Genomic DNA, 27,986 nt, shown 5'->3' with positions numbered 1-27,986 from the left:
ATGACTTTTCAAGTTTTGTCAGTGACAAGCATTAGCCATTCTCCTGTTGTTTAGTGATATAGGTGTGTTTTCCTTTAAACAAACAAGGAGTGGATTTAGAAAAAAGAAAACAAGTACAAATATGTTAATTTTTATTTGAAGCTTTAGATTTTCATGATTTAATAGTTTCAGTTACACTAAAAAGTTGAAATAATACGTTAGATGCAAATGTTACAGAAGTTATATAATACCGATAGCATCAGTAAGATATCGGTAATTATAACTAAATGGTACTGTTTCTTTAGCTACAGATGTATATGCATTTGGAGGGTATTTCAAGAAGTTTGTGAAAAACACTTGATCTTAGCCAAAAGGCCGAGAAGTGATAGTTCATGAAAAACAAAATGAAAAAACTTTAAGTTTATTTTGATGTCATGATTTTTTAAATCCATGTCATTTTTCCATAATTTACACCCTCCATGAACGTATTAAAGACACATCACATGCACTAATTTCAACATTTTTGCAGCAAAGTTATTTTGTCTTTTAATTCCATTTCCTAACAACATTTGGAAGTACCCATATATACAAAATGCCTTCTGCATTTTCATTTTTAAAATATATATTGGGACTGATGTTGTGGCAGCGTGAGTCAGGCTGCAGTCTGTGACACTGGCATTACTCTTGGATATCTGAGCACAGGCAGCTCCACTTCTGATTCAGTCCCTGTCGATGTACCTGGGAAAACAGCACGTGAGCGCTCAAGCTCAAGGGCCCCTGCTGCCCACGTCAAAGAACCAGATGCAGTTCCTAGCCCTGCGTTCATTCTGGTCCACCCCAGTCTCAGCAACTCCCAATGGGTGGTAGGCCAGCAGAAAGACCACTCTGTCTCATTCTCTCTGCATAATTTTCCTTTTCAAATCCATGTAATACATCTTTTTAAAAAGAAAAATAAGAACATGTAAAATTGTTATGATCTTTTAACTATCCTTACATCTTTCTTCTTTCTACTGCTTGTTTATACCTTTTTCAGTAACATCTAATTAATACTGAAGCAGCATAACTGAATTTACCAGCATTTAATTGTGTCCTACGCCTTATGGAATATTGATTGATTGTTGCGTTCGTGTTTCAGTATACTAGTCATTGCACAATTTTTAAAAATTCTTACATTGCCAGGATATTATGGGTTACATTTCCCTGGAATGTTAAATTAGCCTCAGGGTTCCAAGTATTCATGTTCCCACATACATTTCTCTTAAGATATTATAACAAACATTAAGTTCCTATGAATTTTTACGATATTTGTACTTTGTAAACCTTTGCATAGCCTTCAGAAAACAAGCACAACTTGATGCAGATTTATTCAGATTATTTTATTTTTTTGATGGATTTGCTTTGTGCAGTCTAGTTCTACCAAATTTCTGGGTTAAAGGATGGGTAATGAATTTAAATCAAGTGAGCTGTCTGAATCATTGTGTATTCAATAGTACCCAATTTCTAATGTAAAAAAAAAATCAATGTTCCTCTACTGCCTCTTAACTGATTTACACACTCCAGATCACAAAAACATATTTCAAAATTACATTTCCATGTTATATTTTAGATGAGGGAAAAATACTATGAATATTCATATACGTTTTTGGCCTTCACGTTATGTATAAAAAAGAAAATAGCCATGAGGTGAAAAGTACAGGGACGAAAACATCTCATGCATTAGTTCTAGAAATCACAATTAAAGGAAACTGATCAAATAATGTCTTGTTTTTATGGTGTTTTGAATTGCAAAACAGAATGGTAAGAAATTAAAAAATCTTAAACTTCTAAAATATTTTTAAAATTTGTATCTATACTGATCCTGATCATAGCATGCCATGTCCATGTAAAGTGGATACATGTGAGTGCATCTATGCTTGCTTATTTACCCACCTGTATGCATAAATACATCCCTGGAAACATACATGGCACAATTAGGATTCTTTTTCATTGTAAGGAAAAAAAGCAAATACTTTCAAATTCAATTAAACAATGAAGTAAACATAAGTGATACTTTGCTTATTAAATAAGCTTCATAGGGCATATTGCTTAGGTCTGCAAAGAGTAGACCTGTTTTACAAACAAATAATGAAAAAAATATTTTTTAATTTTCCTCCAAACAAGAAAACTAGTTATACAATAATCTTGAATCATTTCCTTTCGGGTTCCAGATACTGCCTGGGTTTCAAATAATATCTTTTCCTTACTTAGATTGCAAAGTGCGTTCCTCATTAGTCCCTACCAAAATTCTACATGCTCAGGCCCTTGATATATTTCTGACTCTGCCATCTGCTGTGACCCGCCCCTCCTCATTCAGTTTCCTGTATCCTTACATTGTTAAACTCCGTGCAGCTTTATGACAATGCTGAAGTTCTTTACAAGGACAGCAGCTAGGCTCATGATTTTTTTTATTTATTATTATTTATTATTATTATTTTATGATACAAATTATACAGTTCCATAGGCCCTGGGATTTCCCCTACCTCCTCCCCAAATACACCCCCCACACATACACACACACGTACAGCACACTGAGTTTGTCCATATCATTACACCGGCATAGTTCCTCATAAACAGTCATAAGTCCATCATTATAGGCAAGGGCAATAGCAGTGAGTCCAGCATCCTATTGTCAAGACACATCCAACTGTTTCTCTGAGAGTCCATCCTCCATCCGGAAATAGAGATGCATACTGCACTGTATCATCACATCTGGATATGTCAGTCTTACTACATAGTCACTATAAATCCCCAAGTGAAAAGCTGCCACAAAAACAAAACAGGAAGAAAAACAAAAATTTACAATGCCATGAAGTTAAACATGACACTAGATATGATAGTCTGCATTACACGGTTACTATACATTCCATAAAAAGTCACAAAACATCAACAACAGCAAGAAAAGAAATTAATAATGCCATGAAGTCAAATAACATGCTAGTGAATGACTAATGTGTCGCTGAAGACATGAAAAAAAATCAAGAACCTTCTTGAAGAAAATGATGCTACTGTATGATCTATAAGTCAATGAAGAATTAAATGAGAAAAAAATGTTTTGAAGAAATGAAGCTAAATTTAAAAAAACATCAAAATCCATGAGATATAGTTTCTGCTGATCTTTGTTGGTGAGATGTATATGTTGTAGGCAACATATGGGTTTTGTGTTTTTAATCCAGCCTGCTAATCTATGATATTTCATTGATGAGTTTACATTTACATTCAGGGTTAATATGAATAGGTGGTAATTTGCTACTCTAATTTAGTAATCGTCTTCCATTGTTATTTTACTGCGACGTTCTTCATATTGGTCTTTGATTTTGGTGGGTTCTATTCCTCTCTGTCTAAAGAATATCTTTAAGTATCATTTGTAGGGCAGGTTTGGAAGAGTCATATTCTTTTTGCTTTTCTTTACTGTGGAAGAATTTTATTTCATTTTCAAAGACAAAGGAAAGCTTTGCTGGTTACGTTATCCTGGGCCAAAAATTTTTTTGCTTTTAGAGTCTGGAATATGTCGCTCCATTCTCTTCTTACCTGTAGAGCTGAGAAGTCAGCTGTGAATTTATTTGGCACTCTTCTATGCATCAATTTATTTTTTTTCATGTGAACATTTAAGGATCTTTTCCTCATGTTTGATTGAAGAGAGCTTGATTATCACTTGTTGTGGTGAAGATCACTTTTGGTCAATCCTATTGGGACTTCTGTGCTCCTCCTGGATGCTGTTTCCCAATTCTTTCTCCAGATAAGGAAAATTTTCCTTTATTATTTCATTAAATGTATTTTTAAACCCAGCTTCTCTTTCTGCACCTTCTGGGACCTCCATGACTCTTATATTTGGCTTTTTAATAGTGTCCATTAATTCTTGAATGCTTTTTTTTTCAGCTTGACCTAGCTCTGCTACCAACTTTTTGATTGTTTCCACATTGGGACAGAAAATATCTTCCAATTCTGACAGCCTTTCTTTTGCCTCCTTCATTTTTATTATTGAGACTCCCCACTGAATTTTTAATTTGCTCTATTTTGTCCTTCATTCCCAATAATTTGGATTGATTTTGTGTCAGTGTTGCTATTTCTTGTGCAACATATTCCTTATATTCTTCCATGTGTGTCTCACTGTTGATAAGAAGCTTTGTAACAAGTGTTTTAAATTCTGTATCCCCCATTTTCTCAATATATTCCTCAATTAACTCTGAGGTTGGCAAATGCTTTTGCTCCTTTGCATGGGAGTCTTCGGTAACATTCATTGAACTTCTGTCTCTTCTTTTGCTCTTGATTTTTGTACTTTCGGTTAGCAAATTCTTCTGCTTTGGGCAGGTTTCTAAGCTGTGTCATCCACAGGTCTAAAGTTCAGTTTCATTTATTGTGGTGGGTACATGGCTCTTTGCAGTCACTTGTGTCACTTCCGCCAGCAACTTTTAGATCTTTGCTCTTATATTACACTTCCACCATGGTTTCCATAGCCTCAGCTCCTGGATCACCAGTCTCCACGTGCTGTGATACAGCACTGTTCTACACCATTGTCTGTAACATTTCTCCCACTTCTGGTTCACACAGTTCCAAAGATTAGGAAGACTCTAAGTGTTCTATATAGCTAGGTTGTTGGCGGGGCTGGTCTTCCCAGAATCTGTTGGCTATCAGGTCTGAGGGCCACACAGACCTATTTTGAGTCATAAGATGCCAAAAGTCAGCATTATTTTTTATGTAGGACCAGTGCAATGCACTGAGCTTAGTGAGTTTGCTCCCAGCTCAGCACATGTGCAAACTCACTGTAATCTCAAAGCTTAGCTGTCATATGTCAAGCCCCTGTTAATCACTTCTTCAGTACTCCATGGTTCTAATCATTTATAATTGTTAAATTTGACAGTTCTATGTTACAAGACTATGATATGCATGATGATTGCACCCAAGCTAAACAATGTAATATTTCAAGGATTTTACCCTGTTTGTCCTAGGCTTGTAAAACAGAAAGGTAGGTAAGGAAAATTCTCCTTTCCAAATACATGTAAATACTGTCATTTACAAAGCATTCAAGTGAATTCAACCTCATCCTTTTAGTGATTAAGTGATTTTCCAAATACTAACCAGTTCAAAGTGGTTGTTCATGGTTTTCTTTGTTTATTTTATCAACTTTCCCATTCACAAAGCAATGAGGCGAATGAAATGAAAATGTAACTGTGGCTCATTTCCATATGTGGTTAATGTCCCATAGCAAAATTTTGAAAGTAACCCGTCTTCACTGAATTATATTAGGTTATTGGTGGGCCAGGAATAAATCAAAACTATTTTAAAAAATAAGCATTTTCTTCTCAAAACAGATGTCATAAGAAGGGATCCTGGACAGAAAATGCATTACCAAGTGATCATTGAGATTTTGTTTTATAAAATGCTTCAATAATGAGCTAATTTCATTTTTTTATTTATTAGTGTCAACCTACACATATGTATGAAGAGGTTATAGAGGAAAAAATACGATGGTATTTCAATCTGAGGAAGTGGCACGCTTTCCAGTTAAATATGAACTTCTATGCTCAAGTGAAATATTTGGTAGGGAGCATAAAGTAAATAGATTGATCCTGTACAGGAGGTTTAGATGAAGCTGTTATGAAAGAATATTGTTATAAGTAGCTTTACTGGAACTGAAGGTATCAATGAAATAGCATCAAAGGAACAGGATGAGAGGAAATAAAAATGTGAATTTTTAAAAGCACTATTTATTCTAAAGACAGAGTTATAGCCAGAGATAAAAATACATATCTGTCTGCTGGTTCACTCTCCAGATGCCTGCAGTGGCTGGGATTCGGCTAGAATAAACCCAGGAGCTGGGGCCACAGCTTTGCTTGATGCTGTTTCCCAGGCGCGTTAGAAGGGCTCTGAATCAGAAGTGGAGCAGCCAAGAGTCACATGTAATGCCAACATTGCAGGTGGTGGCTTAATTGGCCATACCACAGTGTCACCCAACAAAGTCTTGCTGAATCAAAATGAATTTTTTTTAATCTTTTGGGGTAGCCCTGACTTAATGAAATATGACTATCTTCTGGGTGAAAACCCTGCAATATCCTACAATTAAGTATATGCATAAGTATTTCTATGCATTTGTATGCAGCATTTGCCTGCATAATTTTGTGTAAATCTGTTTTCATTTTTTCTCCACCAATATATCTTAAATATACTGAATTACTGTCACACAGTTATTGAAAAATCAAAAGCCTAATCCAAACTTAAAATCAAATTTTAACATCAAATAGCATAACATGAATTTTGTTCTGTTATAAAATAGTTGCCATTTCTATGCATTTTCTCAAAGACAAGACATTACTATTCTAGGTGGAAGCTGTTTATATTTCTCTGTTTTAAGAGATGCTTGACAGCTGCTCCCTGGAGAGGAGATCGGACTCTTTAAATTTTTATTAGGCTACACTATTTGAAATTTGGAGAATAGATATTAGCCTTGGAGGTGCCATGTTTGAAGATATGAATCTTTGAAGCTATAGTACTGCACAGGAGATTTTAGAGATTTGCTACAGATCATTTGTCAGGGGACAAAGAGGCATTTGTGAACAACATGCAGTAAAATATGCTTGCAAACTTTTCATCAGACAATCTAGGAAAAATCATACTGGTATGTTTTGTAGGTTTTAATGCATGTCAAATAATATAACGATGAAGAGTATAATGGAGTTTTTTTGTTGTTGTTGAGTTCTCATCCTCAATCAAAAGCAACATGTATGAAGTTGCTTTATACCACAAAAGTAGTATCTAGCATTAATTGTGACTAAAATAAGCAAGAGTGTGCAAAGGGAACAGGGAAATATTAAAATGAAATACATAAAGAAAAAGGGTGGCAAGAACTTGAGTGTGCATGTTTGCACATTGTTTTAATATAAACGAAACCTTGCAAGGCTTCCGGAAACTAAAGTATATCTTAGTGAAATCACATTTATAATACGTATGCCAGAAAGAAAAGAAAGTCATTCTTTTATTTTCTTCTCTTCCAAGTGTTTCTGTCTTCATTTGTAATCTAGTTATAATGCTTTTAAACACCTTTCAGTGATCATATAGACTGGAAGCAAGCCATGTTGAAGACACACATTGATTTTCTAGATTAGTATTTTGCACAGGCTATGAGAAGAGAATTTACTGACTTTAATTAGTCAAGGTGCAAAAAAGCAACAGTAGGAAAAGCTGTACTTTTAAATCAACAATATCATATACTCTGCTTCCTTTTGCGTCAAACCCTATATAGAATAAAGATGCCTGAACTGTGTTATTTGCTGGATAGTAACTTTAACACAGCATGAGCCAGTTGACCATTGCAAAACCCTAGTAAGCATTTTTTCCCCTAATTCCTAGTTCCAGAACAATTTATTTCACTGAAAAAAATGGGAGACATTTCAGAGTCAGCTAAATTCCCGAGAAAATGCTCATCTCATTGTTGCTGTCTTCTCTTTGTCCTAATGTTTGCTTTCCTTTGATTTGTTTTTCAAAGCTGCTCATTTTGAAAATAAAAACAGGATGATGTAATCTGGATGGAATGTTTAAAAATGCCTTTCATTCAGTGACATTTCATAATTAGTCATTTGTCAGTAAGAATGAGGTTTTCCTAAAAAGCACACAGTGAGTTTGAGAATAAGAGGATATTCCCAAAGTACCAAAGGAATTGTCTGAAGAAGCATGTTAATTTAAAAATAGTCCAACATAAAACATAAAAGAAGAGTTCACTTACAGAAACCTTCAGACTTATTAAGTATATTTAACGGCATGCGAATCTGCAAAAGAATGCTATTGACAATGCTATAAATATTAATAATATCACCAAGGTCTAACATTCGCACAAACTTCAAATTAATGTCAAATATCAAAAATCATCAGATCTTACTAGATGGTCAAGTTAATTGTAAACCACTATATTCCTATATTACAGTATCACTTTGCTAGTAAATAGTAAAATCTCACTACCATCTTCAAGTTTCATTTTAGTGTGATTTAATAGTTTTATATATAGATGTATTTCATTCAGAAACATTTATGGTTTTATAAAATGTTAATATTTTTGTATTTAAGGATGCTATCTTCCTTAAATAAAATGCAAATGACCTGTAATTTAGTAACATGTTACAGTAACACATGAAATCCTAAGGCACTTGGCAAGTGGTAGACCTACGAAAAAAAATGAGTGTTTCACTACAAAGCAAATTTGACCTAAATACCATGAACAAGCTTTTTGTATCATTTTTATTCAAGGATGCTTCCTAATAAGATGCTTATACAAGTAAAAACACAGACATAAAGAAGAGTATACTGGTAAATCGAAAATACTTTTTGTTTACTTTTCCATAACTTTGTGTATAAGTAAATTATAGAAAATTTCATAAGATAGTTTGCATTGTATGCAACTCATATGACAAAATAATGCTCTTTAGAAAACGTTTTATTTATTTATTTATTTGGTAGGAAGAGAGAAGTGACAGGTATTTCCCATTTGCTGGCTAATTGCCCCAAATAACCCCAAATAGCCAAGGTAGGGGAAGACCAAGGTCTGGAGCCAGGAATTCCATCTGGGTCTCCTAGGTATGAGTTACCCAAGCACTTAGGTCATCCTCCAGTGCTTCCACAGATGCGTTAGCAAAAGTTATACAAGAAACAAAGAATCTAGGACTCAAACCAGGGCACTTGTATGAGATGCTGACATCCTAAATGGATGCTGAATCCACTGTGCCACAACACAGTTTATGCTTTTGTTTTGTTTTAATTCGCCATTTAAAAGATAGGGAGTCAGAGAGAGAGAGGGAGACATTGGATTTCATCTATGACTCATGACTCATGTGTCTGCATTAGTTGTGACTGAAACCAGTAAACAGCAAATTGAAAACACTTTTCCCTCACGGATAGCAGGAGCCCAGTGATTTCATCCATCGTCAATGGATCTGTATCTAGGATCTACATTAGCAAAAGTTCAAGTCAGAATTTGGAGTTGAGAAGCAAACCCAGGTACTCTCAAGTTTATTTTATAAAATGAATTTTATTTGTTTGAAAGGCAGCAATAAACAAAAAGAGGTGGGAAGATGGGGAGGGAAGGCAAATGAGTGAGAATGATCTTCTATCTAAATGGCCATAATGCGTGTGGCTAGGTAGGCCAAAGCCAGGAACCTAACAGTTCCATTCAGGTCTTCCAAGTAGGTGCAGGGCCGAAACATTTCAGTCACCTTCCTCTGTTTTTCTGGGCACATTAGTAAAACAGATGGACCAGAGGAAGCACAGGGAAAGTTTGAACTGAGGTTATATAGGATATGGTCACAGCAGACAGCCACTTAACTTGTTTCACAATGATAGCCCTCAGATACAGGTATCTTAGTAAGTAGGCCACACTGAAAATGTTTTGGCACTACATTTAATTTTGTGTTGTCCTTAGAATTAGATCATTTGTGTGAATCCATTTAAAAACCATTCTTCAGATTTTTCCATAAGAGACAATGCCTCATACATCGGTCATGCTCATGCGCAATAATTGTTTGCTATTTGCTGGGAAGGAGTTTGGATGAGATAATTGGAAATGTCATTTTCAGCTCCAAGAGAGTCTGAAAACTGGCATATAACCCTCCTGAAAACAGGTCATCCCGGCCCTGACTCCAAGTCATCTCATCCCCAAGTCTGGGGAGAAAGCAATGGAGAGATATGCCTGGAAACTGAAAACAATCAAGGAAGAGAGGAAAGATTTTAAGAAATATGATAAATATACACAAGCTATTTTCATAGATTCCTTTCTTACTTTTCCTTCCTCCACTAAGAACATTCTTAGCCATTCTTATTTGGCTTTAAAACACATCCTAAAATTTTGGCATCATTTATTAAAATCTCTATCTATCTTTCTGTGAGTAGGAAGCACTTTGTCCAGCCCACTGGATGCTCCTGTGGTCAGATCTCTGAGCAGCCATGCATTGGAGATATCTCCACACAGAACACTGTCAGAATGGCTTTATAATTGAACAAAGCAGTGGCAGTATGCTCCGGGCTTACCTGGTTATCTGTCTTTTCTCTCAATGAACCATGCTAATCTTCATACTGCTTTTATTTTGAGATGTTAACCAATGCCATTTCACACAGGTTTCTCCATTGTGGAAGAATTTTATTCAAGGATTCTGTAGGAGGATACAGTTTAAAGTAGAACCTCCTGTGATAGCCTTCAATTCTCACTATGTATCTGAAATCCTAACACATATTATGTGGAAATAAAATGTGGGTAAATCCTTATCCCAAACAGTTTACACTCCTCGGGAGAAGAGATAATATGTAAACTAAACCTTAGAGATAATAGAAAATAAAATAACTGGAATCTATCAGACCCTGATTATGGTGTAGAGCCTTGCTACTCCAAGTATGGCCTATGGGTCAGAAGGTCCAACGCACCTTGTGCTTTCAGTGGAACATCTCAAACCTTGCTCCAAATCTACTGAATCACAACTTGCAATTTCACAAAATCCTCACACAATTTGTGTGTGCATTATTAGGAGAGGATCTATTTAGAACAGTATTTTGTGCAGTGAGTATCTAAGGAGCAGATGGAAGAAGGGCAGAACACTTATATTGTAGTTTCAAAAACACCGCTACACAGCGCAATTGTCTAGTGGTTAATTTTTGCCTTGCATCAGCCAAGATCGCATATGAGAACTGGTTCATGTGCTGACTACTCCACTTCCCACTCAGCTCCTTGCTTGTGGCCTGAGAAAGCAGTAGAGAAAGGCCCAAAGCCGTGGGATCATGCACCCATGTGAGAGACCTGGGAGAGGTTTCTGGCTTCGCATCAGCTCAACTCTGGCTGTTTTGGCCACTTGGGGAGTGGACCAGTGAACAGAAGATCCTTCTTTCTGTATATCTGCATTGGCAATAAAAAAATAAACTTAATAGAATTAAATTAAAGTAAATCTTAAAAAAAAAAAAAACACCATTACCCAACCAACTATGGTTTAGCGTAGACATCAGCTCATCCTGTCCTTGCTTGTGAACTTTACCCTCCATCATCTGCATTCATTCTTGAGGCCCTTCCTTTGGCTTCCAGTGGTAATATTAACAAAATGATAATTTTGTGCAGTCAATGGATACCTCAACTTTTCTTTTTGTTAGTTTCTGTAATAAAATTTTGTAGTATTTGCATATAAGGTGAATGAATTTCATGTATTTCACATTCAGATTACAGAGCACAGTGATATGTCTCACAGTACCTACCCATTGACACATGTTCTTCATCAAATCTCCTTTTTTTTTTTTAATTTTGGTTGTTTTCCTTTTTCGTTTTTTTTTTTTTTTTTTTGCTTTTTACAATGACATGACATCAGTTTGTTTCACAATCACAGTCTTTTCAATGTATTAGAGAATGCAATTAAAAGAAAGTAGGTTAAAAAAAAAATCACTGTTCTAGAATGTGTTCAATGGCTATAACACTACTCAAATCTCCAGATGCCAATTTCATTCATATAGATGACATTTTCACAGTGTATTTTCAGGTGCCACAGATCAGAGAAAACATGGTCTTTGTCTTTCTGGCATTGACTTATTTCACTAAGCAAATGCTTTCCAAGTACATCCATTTTGTTGAAAATAAACCAGGACTTCTTTATTTTCAAGACTCATTTGTATTCAATAGCGTGTATGTGTGTGTACCACACTTTCTTTATACTGTCATAAAATGGTAGATATCTGATTTGGGTTCCACACCTTAATTATTTTAAATTGAGCTGCTGCAAACATGAGAGCACAGATACCCTTCTCATATGCTGTTTTCATTACATTTGGATATATTTCCCACAGACGGGCTAGCTGTGTTGTATGCTAGATCTATTTTCATATTTCTTAGGAATCTCCACACTGTCTTGTATAATGGTTTCTCTAGTTTACACTTCCAGAAACAGTGTGTTAGTGTGCTTTGCTGCCACCCACTCCCAAAATGCACATCCTCACCACAAATTAGCTGTTTTCTGATCCATGTATGTTAACCATTCTAGCTGGGGTGAAGAGAAACCTCAATGTGATTTATGTTTGCACTTCCCTGATGGCTACTGATTCTGAAAATGTTTCATATATCTATTGCCCACTTGAATACCATCCTTTGAAAAACGGCTGTTTGTGTTTTGTTCATTCTTAACTGAATTGATTGTTTTGTTGCTGTTGAATTTTTGGATCTTTTTCTACACTCTGGGTGTTATTAATTTTTTTCAGCTGCATAGTTTGCAAATATTTTACTACATTATTTTAGTTACTTTTTCACTTTGATTAGGGTTTCCTTTGCAGAACCTTCTTAACATGATATAATCACATTTATCTAATTTTCTTCCTATGTGCACCTGGGATTATTTTTATCTTTTTAAAATTTATTTTTTAATACTTTGTAATTTTCACTTTAATATATTTACATCCTTGATTATTTTTTATAGCCATTGTAAATATTACTGATCTAACCAGTTGTTTTTAAGCCATGTAATCGCCTGTATGTATACAGACCATAGATTTTTGTGGTTTGATTTTATATTCTTATTCTTATTCTTTTATTATTATGATGATCTTTACATAGTTGATTAGGGCACAAAGGGCCAAGGGCTACAGGGAAGTGGCTTGAGATCATTGTTTCCACATTCTCTTTTTTCCTTCCCGTATCTGGGGGAAGTAGGGAGAAAAAGGGAGATACCACACCCAGCCTCCCAAACATCCCAGGGTCCCCGATGTGGGGCATGCTCTGAGGGCACTGCTCAAGCGTTTTGATAGTTCAACAGTTCTAAATTTCTGCCAATATCGCCATTCTAAGCATGATGAAATCTCTCCAGAATCTACTGGCTGACATTTTTCACCTTAGAGTCTCCGTTTGCCCAGATTTTTACTGCCAACAGTTGGGTAGTTGATCTGTTTGTTCTGTCCCCTGTTACGGTACCAGGTGTCCTCTGCAGGCTCCAGTGTACTGCCATATCCTCCATGAGCAACTGGATATGCTCTTCACTGCTCTGTCTAAGCCGCTGAGGAAGCTCAGCTTTGACACATGCATTCCATGGTCAGACCATGGAATCTGCAATTGTTGTCATGGTTGGGGTTCTGAGTCCAACAGTTCAGTTCCCTCTGAGTCCTAGTAATCTCTGAGAGTTTTGCTTTTCTGATATATAGCATCATGTCATCTGTATAGATTGATAATTTGATTTCCTCCATTCCAATTTGTTTTCCTTAGATTTGTTATATAATACCTCTACTTAGAACCCTGAAAAGTGTATTGCACAGCCATGATGAAAGTAGATATTCTTATCTGGTTCCTGATATTAGTGGAACTAAGTTACACTTCTCCCATTTAGTATGATGCTGATTGTAGGTTTGTCACATATTACCCTTTTTGTATTAAGGAATGCTCCTCTAACTCAGTTTCTCCAAGGCTATTGGCATGATATAGTCAAGCAAGGATGTCACATTTTACACAATGCTTTCACTGCGGGTTTTAATCTTCAATTTGTTAATATGATGTATCACATGTATAGATTTGCATTCATTGAAACATTCCAGCCTACATAGTGTAAATCCGACTAATCGAGTAAAACTTTTTTTTTTTCCCTGATGTGAGATTGGATTGTATAGCTATTATTTTGTAGGGGATTTTGACATCTATTCTCATCAGGTGTATGTGTGTATGGTTCTCTTTCTCCACTGTATCATTTTCTGGTTTTGGAATTAAGGTGATTCTGGCCTCAAAGAAAGAGTCTCAAATAATTCACTTCCTTTTATTTGTCATGAATAGCTTGAAATGGATTTAAAGTAGTTCTTTAAAACTTCGGTGGAATGCAGCAATGAAGTCCTCTGGTCTGGGATAGTTTTTGTTGGGAAGATTTATTATAGATTAAGTCTCCATCATGGTGGTTGGTCTATTTAGTTTCCGTACGCCATCATGACTCACTTTTCATAGATTATACATGTTCATTAATCTATTCATTTCTTCTAGATTTTCCAATTTATTGTAATGTAGCTGCTTGTACTAATTCCTGAAGATTCTATTTGTATTGTGTCTATTTTAACATCTCCTTTACTCATCTCTGATTTCATCAATGTGGTCTTCATCCACTATTTATTTTACATTATTTTATTTTATTTTGATTAGTTTTCAATAATTTTTTACTGAAAGAAAAATTTTATTTCACCAAAATTTTCCACTTTTTAAGATCCTTATTTGGTTTGTTTCTTCTTTAACTGTAATTATTTATTAATTCCCACTAATTCAGGGTTTAGATCACTGTGTTTTTCAAGATCCTTGATATGCATTGTTAGATCATATATTTGGTGCCTTTCTAATTTCTTAATGTAGGCACTACTTTCTGTATATTTCACTCTCATCATTCTTTTGATGTATCTCATCGGTTTTGATATGCTGTGCTGTCATGTTCATTTCAAGGAAAGTTTTGATTTCCCTATTGAGTTCTTCTAGGATGCAGTGTTCATTCAGAGCATACTTCTCAGTCTCCATGTGTTTTTATGTATTTTAGAGCTTCTTAAGTCCTCGATTTTCAGCTTCAATTATGGCGGAAAGAATATATATATATAGAGAGAGAGATATATACACATTTTTTTTTACTTTGTCGAATCTTGCTCCGTATCATACTACATGTCCTATTCTACAGAAAGTCCAATGCCCTTAAGAAAAACTGCTCTGCTGCTATGGCGTTAATCGTTCTGTGGATTTCAACAGCTGAATTTGATCCAAAGTGTATATTAGCTCTTTGCTGCTTTTATGTCTAGTTACTCATGAAAGTGTGTTGCTGAATTTCCCCATTATTACTGTACTGAAGTCTATGTCTCCCATTAGATCCATTAAAAATTTTAATAAACAGGTGAGAATGTATTTACAAGAGTTATATATTGTTAATGTGATCTCTTAGATGATAATGTAATGCCATTTTTTGGTCTCTTTTAACACGTGCTGTGTTAGTCTATCCTATCTGATATTTTGATGTGTACATATGATATTTTCTTCTTTCCTTTAATATGGATATCTTTTCCCATCCTTCTGCTTAAGGTCTGTATATCTATTTGTTAGTGAAGTGTGCTTCATGCAAGTATTAAATAGATGGTTCTTATTTTTTAAAGGTTTATTTCTTTTTATTTGAAATTCACATTTACAGAATGGCTTGAGTTGCGCTGATCTGAAGCCAGGAGCTTCTTCTGGGTCTCCCACTTAGGCGCAGGGTCCCAAGTCTTTGCTCCGTCCTCGACTGCTTTCCCAAGCCACAAGCAGGGAACTGGGTAGGAAGTGAAGCAGCCGGAATTAGAACCAGCACCCACATAGAATACCGGTGCATTCAAGGAAAGGACTTTAGCTGCTAGGTCACTGCTTCAGGCTCAGTTCTATTTTTTTTAATTCATCTAACCAACTGTCTCTTACTTGGAAAGTTTAGGGTATTTACATTCACAGTAATTGTTGAAGAGTAATGACTTGGCCCTGCCACTTCTCCATATATGTTCCTACTTGTTCCTTTAGATTTGCACTATTGTTTTGCCATAAGACTTTCCACTTGTATATTCTTTCATAATGATAATTATCATTACCCATTTCTGCGTGTAGCACATCCCTAAGCATCATTTGTAGGTGTGGCTGATTGGTGAGAAATTCTTTTCATTTGATTTGGAAGGATCTTGGTTCACCATTGTGTATAAATGAGCACTTTGCAGGCTACAGTATTTTACGATGATTTTTCCCCCCATTAGGAGTTGGACTGTCTTTCCATTGTCTCCTAACCTGTAAAGGTTCTGATGAGAACTGAGTTGTAAGTCTGAGTTGAGATCCTCTGAAGATATTCTGTCATATCTCTGTTTTACACTTTAGAATCTTCTTTATATTTAACTACAGAAAGTTTAACTATAAGGTGTTGTGATAAACATAGTTTCTGGTCATTTTTTTTTAAATTTCTATGTGCTTCCTGAATTTGGATACTGCATTCCTTCTTGCATTATGGAACTATTCAGTTATTATTTCATTGAGTCATACATTATTTCCTTCCATGCCTCTAGAAATTCCTTAACATATGTTACATAATTTTGTAATATCCCAAAACCTTAGACACTATTGTTGGTTTTTATCATTTCTTGTTGATTGTTGTTGTTTGGCGGGGTTTTTGTTTGTTTTGTTTTGTTTTTGTCCAATTAAGATTTTCCAAAGATTTGTCTTCTAGCTCAGATACTGCTCTGCCTCACCATGTAAAGGCGTCTGTCAAGATTTTCCCCTGTATTTTTTATACAGCATATCGAATTTTCATTCATCTTATTTCAGTTTGATTTCTCTTTAAAATATCAATCTTCCAAGGAAACTTTTCATCCAAGTCATGCAGTTCATGCATTGTCTTCTCATTGTTTTTGAGTAATTTTATAATCTTTTTTTCATCTGTCTCTTAAACTTCACATTGTAATAGTGAAATGTTGTTGTAATAGTTTGGGAGGCTCATGTTGTCTCCCTTGTTCATGTGTTTTAAGGTTTTTCCGTTAAATTTAAATATTCATAAAACCACTTGTTGGTTTTCTTCTATGCTGAATTTTACCTTTGATTTCTGCCTCTGTGGCTTAGTGGAGGGCTTGCTTCTTCAGTGGATATTCATGGGTTTGTAATAGTCATGCTAGGGAGTTTTGTTCAGTACTCCGCTGTGATGCAAGACTCCCGCAAAACACACAGGGCACGGTGATTCTTTCTTGTCATCCAGTGGCAGGGAATAATTTGATCTATTGGTACAACACAGTGGGAGCCAGGTGAGAATGTGGGCTAAGAAAAAAATTCCTCACTCTTATCTGTTTTGTAAAAATTATGATTTTAAAGTCTGCAAAATATTCATCAAGGGAGAAGGCATAAACAAGTTGTCTAGCTAACGCATCAATTTAGGAATAGTAGCCTGATCCTCTTCCAGAATCCACTGAACAGCATGAGATATGTTGTAAGATGTGTTGACCTGCTCCAAGAGGAGCAGGTGATTCCATAGAAGGAAGGCATCTTAATCTTCATCCACAGTTGTCTGACCTCATGACAGACACTCTGACAACCAAATATGAAATAAGGCTTTTTAATGAGGTTTTTCAACCTTGCTATTTATACTTTAATGACAAAGGCTAAGTTTATACTCATTTCCTTAACCTACTCAAACTCAAATTATCACTCAAACATAAATAGATAGATAAGCAAATAAATAAATAAAACATAGAAAAGAAATTTTGAGGATAGTTTTTGATGGAGAGCAACATTTGAAAAACCCAACCCTAAATAGAAAATGATTCCCCTTGAAGTCACTAGAAACAACAACTAAATTTCATAAACTATAATTTGTTCTGATTATGCAATTAGTAATGGATAAGAGAGAATAAGCAGGATCTAGTGAAAAGTTAGGAGATGTAAAACAGAAAGAATTCAAATAATGATATCTAAAAGAAAGAGACAAGATATATCTATAAAGGAGAGATGGTGAAAAACAAACAAAAAAATCAGAGGAATCAAGAGACATATTCCTTAGGCTATGTGTTTGATGGGTTAATCAAGTTAGGTGACTGGTCAGATTCCATGGTGTACGTAAACTATAGTCATCGTGTTCTGTAGTCATCAAAGTTATCCCTTCTCTTTGAAATTTCAATGGCTGTTTTAGCAGTTATCTGCTGGCCAATGCACTTCAATTATTTTTATTAATCTTACACTTCAGTAAGCATTCACAAAATGCCAAGAAAGACCGTATTGGGGGTGGGGGGAGGTTGTGTTAACTTCACAGACACAATAGAAAAAATCCATTTATGGGTTTTTCTTTGTCATGCCAAGTGCAAAATCTGTTTATCTTCTGATGTTTAATATAGATTCTTTTTCTTTTATGCAGCTCCATTGTACTATAATGAACACACACACACACACACACACAATCCCACAGCTCTATAAACAAATGCATTACTTGGTCCTACAGCTTGTATTTTACAACAGTTTCAGACTTATAAGAGAGTTCTAAGAATTACAAGATTTCTCCACGGTTTTTCCAATGTTAATATTTTGTCATTTTATTCATTTTCTTCTGATCCACTGTGAGGTAGTCATTTGCCCACTGATCCTAATGTTTTCTTTCTCCTAAATGCTTTGCTAGTCCTCTCACTTCAGAAAGAGAGATGAATTTTTAAAAAAGAGGAAATCATTTTGAAATAACTATCCATTCAAGTGTTGCTTGTGTCATTACAATTATTTTACATCCTCTGACAATAAATTTGAGTGAAGGGAACGTTAACATCTTTGTTACTTAACATCTTCCTTTTACATGGCCTTTCTTAAGAATCTGCCACCTCATTTATTGTAATTCATCCTTATATATCTATGAACTTTGTCCCTAATCATTCATTTACATAAAAATATTTTAATAATTGAATCAAAAGAAATAGAAATGATTGATTTTTGTTAGGAAATGTCAAATTATAGAACACTTAACAATTTAACATCACTGAGTCCACCATTGTTTATCCTGTAGGGGTCTTGTGAAAATTACATGCATTAATAAAAGAATTGTTCCAGGCAGGCAGCAAATTTTATATATGAGTTGGTATTATTTTATAGCAAATAATTTTTGAGCCTCTCTTTTCTAACTATTTGCCTACTGCTCTCAATGATTATGTCTTGTTTTTATCGCAAAGGTTCAATGTTTTGGCTTGAACGTGAACATTTCTTATTATCCACTGACACATCATTCTTACTTGCACCCAAATTATTTCTGTTGTTATAATTGCTATTGTTCCTGTTTTTACAGCTGTCAGGCATGCTCTGAGCCATTCATAGAATACCTGTGTAGTAGAATTACTCCCCGGATTTTCCCATCAATCGTTCTATAAAACATCACCAAATTATCTTCTCCAAATTGTGCTTGAAAATACAGCATCCTTTCCCTACATTTTCATTTCACAATGTGTTGATGTTGACTGGGATATAGTGTTCATTTCATTTCACTTATCTGTTAAATGGGAGTATTTATAAGAATAGTGGCAAGGAAACAGAATCTAGTGTGAGAAAGTTACTGATATGTTACATTTTAACTTTTTATCTTTAGTTTTTAATTAATTACTAGGTAAAGATATTTAATATAACACACAATTCCATTCTTAAAGCAATAAACTGAAATTTACAATTAGTGTGTCCTGAAGGATTTATATAACTATCAGTCCTGGTAACTGATATCACTTCCATTTTCGTGGAAAAAATAGTGACCTAAACAAAAAGCCTGAGAATGTAGTTTACAACTAACTTTCCATTTCTTTTTTTTCCCCTATAGAGTAAAGTGCTATGAAATCAATTACATTTTTTAATGAAAATCTTTATGAATAATATTTAGGCTAATGGATTATAGCCTAGAGACATAATAATAACAAAAACACTGGAAAACCATTACTCACTGTCAGAATTTCACAAAACACAACTGCAACATTTCTCAAAAGAAAAACATAGTCCACTTGTGGTTCTTATTGACCTAAGTAGTGTGTACATAAAGCTTGTGGAGTGGAACAACGGAGCAAAAATTTTAATAAATTGCTACTATGCTTCCAACAAATACGTGTGCTTACATATACTTGTAAAATAAAAGTTACTTTATTGTGATTAATGGTTTTCATCAGTGTGAGCCTCAACTTCCTGGCATTCCCACAAAAGCAGCAATTCTTGGATTGAAAGAATTGCTGGCCTCAACTTCCCTTCAGCAGAGAAATAATTAGCATTGAGTTAAACATTGACAGCTTTTGCAATGATAGATTTAAGAGTGGTAAGATATCTTTCTGGAACAAATTAATCCATTGAGGAATGATCCTCCTCACCACCACATTTGGCATCCTGTGATTACATGTCATTTCTATGACTTTGTGAGCAAAGCAAACATTGTCACATTGTAATGACCAGAAGCAAACAACAACACATAATTCTCAAATTTCTCTTCGGGTTTTCCACCCACAATTTCTGGGCTCTAGTCACTTCTGGTCTTTTCAACAATGGAATTTTCAGATTGTAGCATCATTGTTTAGTATGGGAAACCAAAATATCCAGAGGGCAAATCAAATGATTTGGTTTTATAGTTTTGTTACACTATAACACTAAATACCGTGGCCATTTGATTTAGTTGTAAATCAATTAATAACTTTACTGATCCTAACCTTATTTCATAGATTCTCATCCTTTAAGAAAATGATCTTAAAATAATTTCAGTCTACTTTTTAATATCAACTATTATCAACCAAAATATGTTTAATTTTCTGTTGTACAATTGACTTAGATAGATAGATAGATAGATAGATGATAGATAGATCAGACAATTTTATTTGAATGCTTTTCCCAAGAGCCTGGTGTCTTCAAGTAGAGATTTACTATGGATTCTGACCCTGAGTTTTCCATAAGAAATGGACCACAAGGAAATATTTTATTTATTGTTAATATTTATTTATCATGTTAATATGTGAATTTCCTCTGTGTCCATTATCTAGTGTATTATGATAGCTCAAAAAGTCTTAGCTGATGAAATGAGGAAGAAAGAAAGAAAAAAATGTCACTTCATTCTTGTGGCTGCTTTATTTTGAAAAAAAAATGAGTTTTGTGAATTTATCACTTTTTATTGGCACATAAAAATCTATTCTGTTTATATACTACTAACGTTGGTTTAAATTCCAAAGACCTATGACTCACACATTTTGTTCAACGTTTGTTGCCTAGACATTTGTGTGATACCTGAATCTTCAGCTTAGAGAAGAGATGACACTGAATTTTACTAAAAGAATTCCCATTAATAACTGCTGTCTGTATTAAGGTTAATGCTAACAGCAGTGTACTACACTGCACTGCAACCTACCAGACTAGGTTATTTTTAAGGAAGAAATGCAAAAGTATCAAAATTTTCACGCATATTATGAATTGACTCACTTCTCAACTTTTGCTTTTTCATGACATCATCATTAGCTATAACATGAGCCATTGTCAACTGTCATCAACTTTAGGTGCATCTTTCAACATACAGAGTAAACCTGTGTACAAATCAGATGTAGAAAAGGCTTTCCCTTTTTTGAAACCTTTGAGTTTAGTCAGCCCACCAAAGTTGAACATTTCCTTCACTCTCAATACCATTTTTGGTTTTGTTTTGCTTTGTTTTTACAGAATTCCACACAGCTTTTGGCTCTTATAACAGTGTTTTGTTTGTACAGGTAGTGGTTCAGTACATAGCGCAGCAGCACATGGATGAGCCATTGCTGTAATCCATCAGCAAGCTCCCTGTTTCAATGATGGATTATTGTGTTACATCATCAGCCCAAAGGCTGACAGAAGAGAAAGTGTTTCAAACAGGCCACTTTCATAAATTGCTTTAGACCCAAAGAAAGAAAAAATAGTTTGAAAAGGGCATAGATGAGAAGAAAATTTGCTGTATGTTTCAACTCTGTGTTGAAATATGTTCATGGGAGATCAGACACCAAAAATATTCCTGATTGACAAATGAAATTTTCTTTTCATTTTAAATATGTATTGGCAGCTAATGTGCCGAAGAGTGACTGCAATAATCTGCAACATCCTGAAGGAACTTTGGGTTATCTGAAAAAAGGATAATTTATAAGTAATATCAAAATAGGGGCAAGAATAGGTCCATTTTGGTATTTTAATAAGGTATTCTGTTGCTTTACAAAACAAATGTTAAACACATTCTACTTTGTATCTTCAATAAACTGCTGTATTCTTGAATTATAAGTGAACTTAAAAACGGTCATTTGTATATTTATAAATAAATAATGTGATTTGGAATTTGCACCCCATCGAGAAAATCAATCATCAGTTTACTCAGAGGTGGACATTATGCAAAATTTAATCACATTCTTAAAAGAATCGATAGGCAAATACTTAAAACTAAATTCAGGTGTTTTAAAAACATTGAAATGTACAGAACTGCCACTATTTTCAAAGAAAAAATTCAAACTTTTTGGCAGACATATTAAATATAGAATTCTAAACAAAATAGTTTTAAATTAGTGGTGCAATTAAATGTCGTTATAAAGCTGTGAAGAAAACATGGGCTTTAAAAAACATCATGTATTTTGCCTATATTTTTTCTTCTTTCCTAAATTAAATAGCATCATGAGCAAAATTATTTTTAGGACAAATCCTGTTAACTCTTATACTGAATATACCCTTCTGTGTTATTTTCAAATGGAAAGATTTCATTGTTATATACTGGTACACGCTATGGCATAGGCAGAGATAATTTATCCATATTGTGTGATATAAACTAGTTTATTCTCTTTTCTGCAACTCATTTAATGTTATAAAGAGTCAGTAATTTAAAAAAATACTGAGGTTTTCTATTTCTCGAGTCTGTTAATAGAAGTGGGTAGTATGAGTTAATAAACACTTTTGCTCAGCCCTCTGTATACCAGAGATATATACTGCAACATACTTCAGGATACTGAATCTTAGGGTATTTTAATATACTTAAACTGTGCAGCACATACTTGTATCAGTGAATTTCTTCTTTAATAGTCCTCAGAAAGGATTTAAACTTAGACCATTGGCTGTTTGGATATAAAAAAATTCTTACCAAGATTTTTCATTTACATACTACATATAGAACGCTTGCTTGACCTTTAAAACATCTCCCTTCCATTGTGACAACATGGATATTATATAAAAAGTAATTAAAGTAGCTCTTGAAGCCAGTAGCATCCATGAATGCTTTTCAATTCACACAATGCAAATGGTATTTACCAATCAGGTTTGTCCTTTCATAATTTTTATACACCATTTCTGAGATAACACTAGTATTTTTATAATTTTCAGTCTGCAGAAAATGAGACCAAAAGAATGTTAAAAGGCTTGTCCAAAATAACATGATCTGGATGTATCACCAAGTGTGATCAAATCCTGGCGGGTTTCATTCTAAGGACATTTCATAACTCTGCTAGGTTCAACATCGGCATTGCTTTCAGTAAAAAGGTTGGGATATTGTTCTTTCCCCACTTGTGACTCAAATAACGGAATTGTGCTACCTCTTCACAAAATGAGTATGTTTTAACTGTATTAAACTCGTGCACAGATGCACAAAGAACTCAAGACGTGCTTGCAGCACTTGATACTTAACATGCATCTTTGAATTCTGATCTCACTTTCGGTTTTGACCCTGACATTGATTTTATTAAATATTGCATTTTATTTAGTGATTTATTTGTAATGCTGAGACATAGAAGTTCACAATTAATTTTTTTCCATTGTAAAACAGTATTTTAATTCATTATCATGGTAGTGCCTAATTTGGGCCTTACTAAATATATTTATATAAATTAGATATAAGAGTCATCCAAACAAGAATCTTCCTAATTCTGTTACAGATACACTTAAAGATGTTTCACAATGAAATTCTTCAAAAAGTATTTAAATCGTTACATTATTTGCACAACTCTAGTTGCACCTAGTCACAAATTAAATAAATCACTAGCGGCGTTTTTAAAAATATCCAACCATGATATGTGAATATTTTGAAACAATAGACCTTTGCACTTACAATGAATTGCTTTTCTATGGATCTTTCTTTACTGACTGCCTCCCTGGGGAACAAGGAACCATTGGAGCTTAGCACTCTGTGTATATGTAAGTTTGTATCTGTTTATGAAAAGCATTGTAAATCATTCTGTTCATTCAATTGCAGAATAGTAAGTGACTTTTTGCTACAGACTGCTGTTGAAACAGGAACTGGATGAAAGCCAGCAACATTTTAATTGGACCTAAAAATCCAAATCATATATATCTTCAAGTCTTTGTGCACACAATACAGACACTCCCACTCACTCACAATTAATGCCATTTGATTTTATCTTTAGCTATAATGCATTTGCACCATGTGTGAGCAGAAAAGAAAGTTTGTAGTGACGTGTAAGATTTGCTTCAGCTGAAAGGCACAGGCAGGTAGTGCCTTTAGTTTTAATAACCCTCAGAATTAATTCATGCATCCTCATTACTGTACAGTGCTATCTATGCTCTACAGTCCACCTCAAATGAAAACCTATCTAGTTAGAGCTAGAGGCACAGATTTTAAAAATCCGGTGAGTTAAAAATTTAATTATTTTTTAAAGGTCTATGTGAAAGCTATTTTTTAATCAAAAGAGAAAAAATAATATTCAAATATGCTCATATATATGTATTATATTCAAAATTTGGATCTGTATACATTTATACTCAACAGTAAATATTCTCTGGTATAAAATATTTTAGGTTTCAGTAGAGTTAATTTTTTTAAGATGTGTATGTTTACTTGAAAGTGATATAGAGAAGGATAGAAACAGAGAGAGCTATTCTATATGATGACTCTAGGCTCATGCGCTGTTATGGCCAGAGCTTATCCAGAGCAAATCCCAGGGTCAGGTGCCTCATCTGGATCTCCCAGAGTAAAAGGGTCCTTAGTTCTTGGGCCATCTTCCACTGCTTTGCTCAGGTCTATTAGAAGGGGACTGAATCAGTTCCACAGCACAGGCCAGGGCACATAGTTGACGCTGGTGCAACAAACACCACAGCACTCATTACCAAAAGTGAACTTTTCTGGAAATCGTCAGTGACAAATTTGATAGCTGTATGTGGATATATTTGTCACATGCCTCGCACATTTGAGATTACCAAAAAAATGCCATGCCTTTCCAGTTTAATAGTATATTGCAGAACTGAACTTCGATTACTATGCAAGCTTTTTCCATGCTGGCATTATAATGTTTTGTGAGAATCTCTGGGATTAACGTTTTTTTGTTGCAAATTGAATATAACAAGAAACATACTTTTAATGAAATATTAATGAGAAATATTTGGAAGGAATATGCCAATGCATTATATTTTTCCATTTGAGAATAGCATAGGAGATGCTTTCCTTCTTTTTAAATCAAGATTTTCTTCCATTTTCTGTATTGAGCATGCAAAAATTTTACAAAGCTACTTTAGGGGGCCACAATTCAACATTTGTCTGTGATGCTAGCATAGTACATGAGTACTTTTTCAAAGTCCTAGCTTCTCCATTTGCAACTTAGTTTCCTAAAAGGTATTTGGGAAAGAAAGAAGAAGATGGTCAGAGTGCTTGGGATGCTGAAACCTATGTGGGATGCCCAGATGGAGTCCCGGGTTCCCAGCTTCCTCATTGCCCAAGCTGCCATTTGGGAAGTGAATCAATCCAATTGGAACATCTCTTTCTATCTCCTACTCTCTCCATGATTCTGTCTTTCAAACAATAAATAAATGTTTGGAAAATAAAAAAAAGAAAAACTACTCTAGAAAAATCACTGAATAGAAAACTTTATTATTACCAAAAACATCAATTAGCATTCTGATTAGCAGAGCAGGCTATATTGATTAGTGATAAATTTTAATTCCTTTGTTGCTGAGCTCTGTTATTGATTTCATATTAAATATGTATGTTGTATAATAAAATGTGAAGAACTAATTATAAGTCAGTGTCTTCTGCAAGGGAGAACATTGGCAAAATTTATGGAACACTTGTTTGAGTTGAGAGGAAAAATAATTTAGGGGAAATGGGCTTTAACTCAGTAGTTCAGTTGTTTGGCACACTCATATCCCACACCTGAGAGCCTCGATTGAAATCTGACCACTCCCTTTTGATCCCATTTGCTACTGACAAACGTCCTGGAAGCAGCAGGAATGGATCAAGTACTTAGTTTCCTGTCACCCACGATGGACACTTGGCTGGAGGTCCAGGCTGCTGGCTCCAGCCTGGACTACCGCTGGTTATTGTGAGCACTTGGGGAATGAACCAATAGATGGAAGGTCTTCTCTTGGAAATGAAGATTGGAAACATAAATTGTTTTTAAAAAGGAAAAATATTTTAACAACCAACTAACATGCTGTTGTTTCAGTAGCATATGCCAATATAAATTTATATATTTATCTGAAAGGCAGAACTACTAAAAGGGAAAGAGAAAAAAAAGGAGAGAAAGAGGTTTTCTATCCTCTGGCTCATTCCATCTAGTTCTTCCACATCTGTGGAGGAAACCTGAGTTCTTGCTCTGTTTTTTTTTTTTTTTTAATTTTTTTTATTGTATTTTTGTTGGCAATATTTACATAGTTAATTATGGTAAAAAAAAAAGGTTCAGGGGGTATAGGGAAGTGGGTAATAGTATTATGTCCATATTGTTTCCATCATGTATCTGAGGTAAAGGGGGGTATTGATGGAGAAGCCCCACCCAGTTTCCCACCCACCCCAAGTCCCGGATGTGAAGTATGCTCTGAGATCCTTGTTCAAATGGTTTTAATAGTTCTCCAGTTATGAATCGCTTGCTCTGTTTTTAACGTGCATTAAGACAGAGTTGGAACAGAAATAAACTAGATAGGACTTGGACCAGCACTCATATGAGATGGCAGAATGGTAGGCCATGGTTTAACTCACTATCCCATAATACTGGCCCAGGTAAAAGGATTTTATTAAAATAAAAGTGATTTACTCATAATTTTTCCTTGTTTATTCATAGTTTTTCCTCTATTTTCCTTGAGAAATAAGTAATCTTTGGATCCATTCATGTCATAATCATGTGGACAGAACTTAGGGAGCACAGGCGTGACCTGAAGCCTGAGGTGGAGGATGAGTGTAGCCACTCACAAGATCTAGGAATCTGAGCAAACATTTGAATTTTCCTTTGCCTCAATTTTCTCTTCTATAAAATAGGGATCAAAAAATAGTAAAAAGCTCAAAAATACTTGGCAGATTAGGAATATAATCACAAAGATTATATTAAAGTTCTACTTAGTGACTGCTATTAATTATGATTATTGAGAAAACCGATTCATACTTACCCTATGGAGATGCTCGAATATTATCTATAAAGGTAGCAGTACAATGTTTGTTTTGTATTTGCTGGGTAATACCCTATATATGCTTAGAAGAGTAAGTGGAAAATAGAGCAGAGTATTGGACTAATCTAGGACAAAAGCCTTTTACCCTTTATTTATTTGGATAACTGACCCTGGAAGTAGACTTTCTTTTTTTCCCCCTTGAATTATAGTTATAATTTTCTCTGTTCTCCACACAGTGTGTGTAGTCAGCCTAGGTGTTATTCAATAGACTCGTTCCAACATCTACTGTGATTGATTTATTTCAAAATACCTCCAGGCCAAAATGAGAATGAAAATAAATGGTACAGATGAAAGTGCCCTGCTGCCAGCAAGAGCTACAAATAGAGGTTAAGAGTAATTGCTTTGGCATAATTGTTCTTTGTAATCTTAGAACAAATGCAAATCTCCCATTAGGAGCAGTAAATCCAGTGTTTAAAGTACAAGATGAGTTTTTCAGTGCCTAGCAATTGAAAGACAAAGTTGAATGCTAAGTGCAAAGGCATAAAAAAACCCTCAGGTCTTTCCTTTGGAGGAATATTGCATAGGATATGGTAGATACAAAGTCCCTCAAAAAGATGAATATTGAAATATGATGTATTGACCTATTTCTTTCTTTTTTTCAAGATGCATCATAAAACTATGTGTCTGTATTTGCAAGCTGGTAGCAGGTTCTGTTTAACAAATACTTTATATCTATACTGAGTCTGTCTTCCAACAAGACTAATACTCTTTTTATTGTTATTAAGTCTCACTCCTTCATCACCGAAGCAGATCATAAGCTACAGTTACTGTCTTTACTTTGAAGATGCAGAAACAGAAGCCTAGGGAACTTCAGTTATTTTCCCAAGGGTTTGCACTCATTCTCTGGTAGTTCTGAGAGAAAATGAACATAAGATCTAAATGGACACCTTCTTTTCTGATTCTCTTTATTCCCTTGTTTCCTTTTTCATTTTTTACATTTATTTGAGAAAGAGAGAAAGGGAGTTCGGTGGAGACAAAGACAGAGAGAACTCTATAATCTGATGGTTCATTTCCTGGCGCTGGGCCCTCTGTAGGCTAAAGCCCACATGTCCCAGATGGGTAACAGAGACCCTATAGTAAAATGGTGTGTAAGCACCATTTCCTT

General features: G+C 34.8%; 1 protein-coding gene and 1 pseudogene across 1 annotated transcript in view; one reads left to right on the top strand and one right to left on the bottom strand.

Moving 5' to 3' along the window:
• Window positions 1–27,986, top strand: part of NLGN1 (neuroligin 1) — a 691,248-nt gene that overhangs the window by 566,077 nt on the left and 97,185 nt on the right. The gene's annotated exons all lie outside the window — the stretch shown is intronic.
• On the bottom strand, window positions 193–366 carry LOC131479938 (U2 spliceosomal RNA; annotated as a pseudogene).

Source organism: Ochotona princeps, chromosome 3, assembly GCF_030435755.1.
Source record: "Ochotona princeps isolate mOchPri1 chromosome 3, mOchPri1.hap1, whole genome shotgun sequence".
Taxonomy (NCBI): Eukaryota; Metazoa; Chordata; class Mammalia; order Lagomorpha; family Ochotonidae; genus Ochotona; species Ochotona princeps.
The sequence above is the reverse complement of the archived record's forward strand: the minus strand, read 5'-3'. Positions and strand labels throughout refer to the sequence as shown.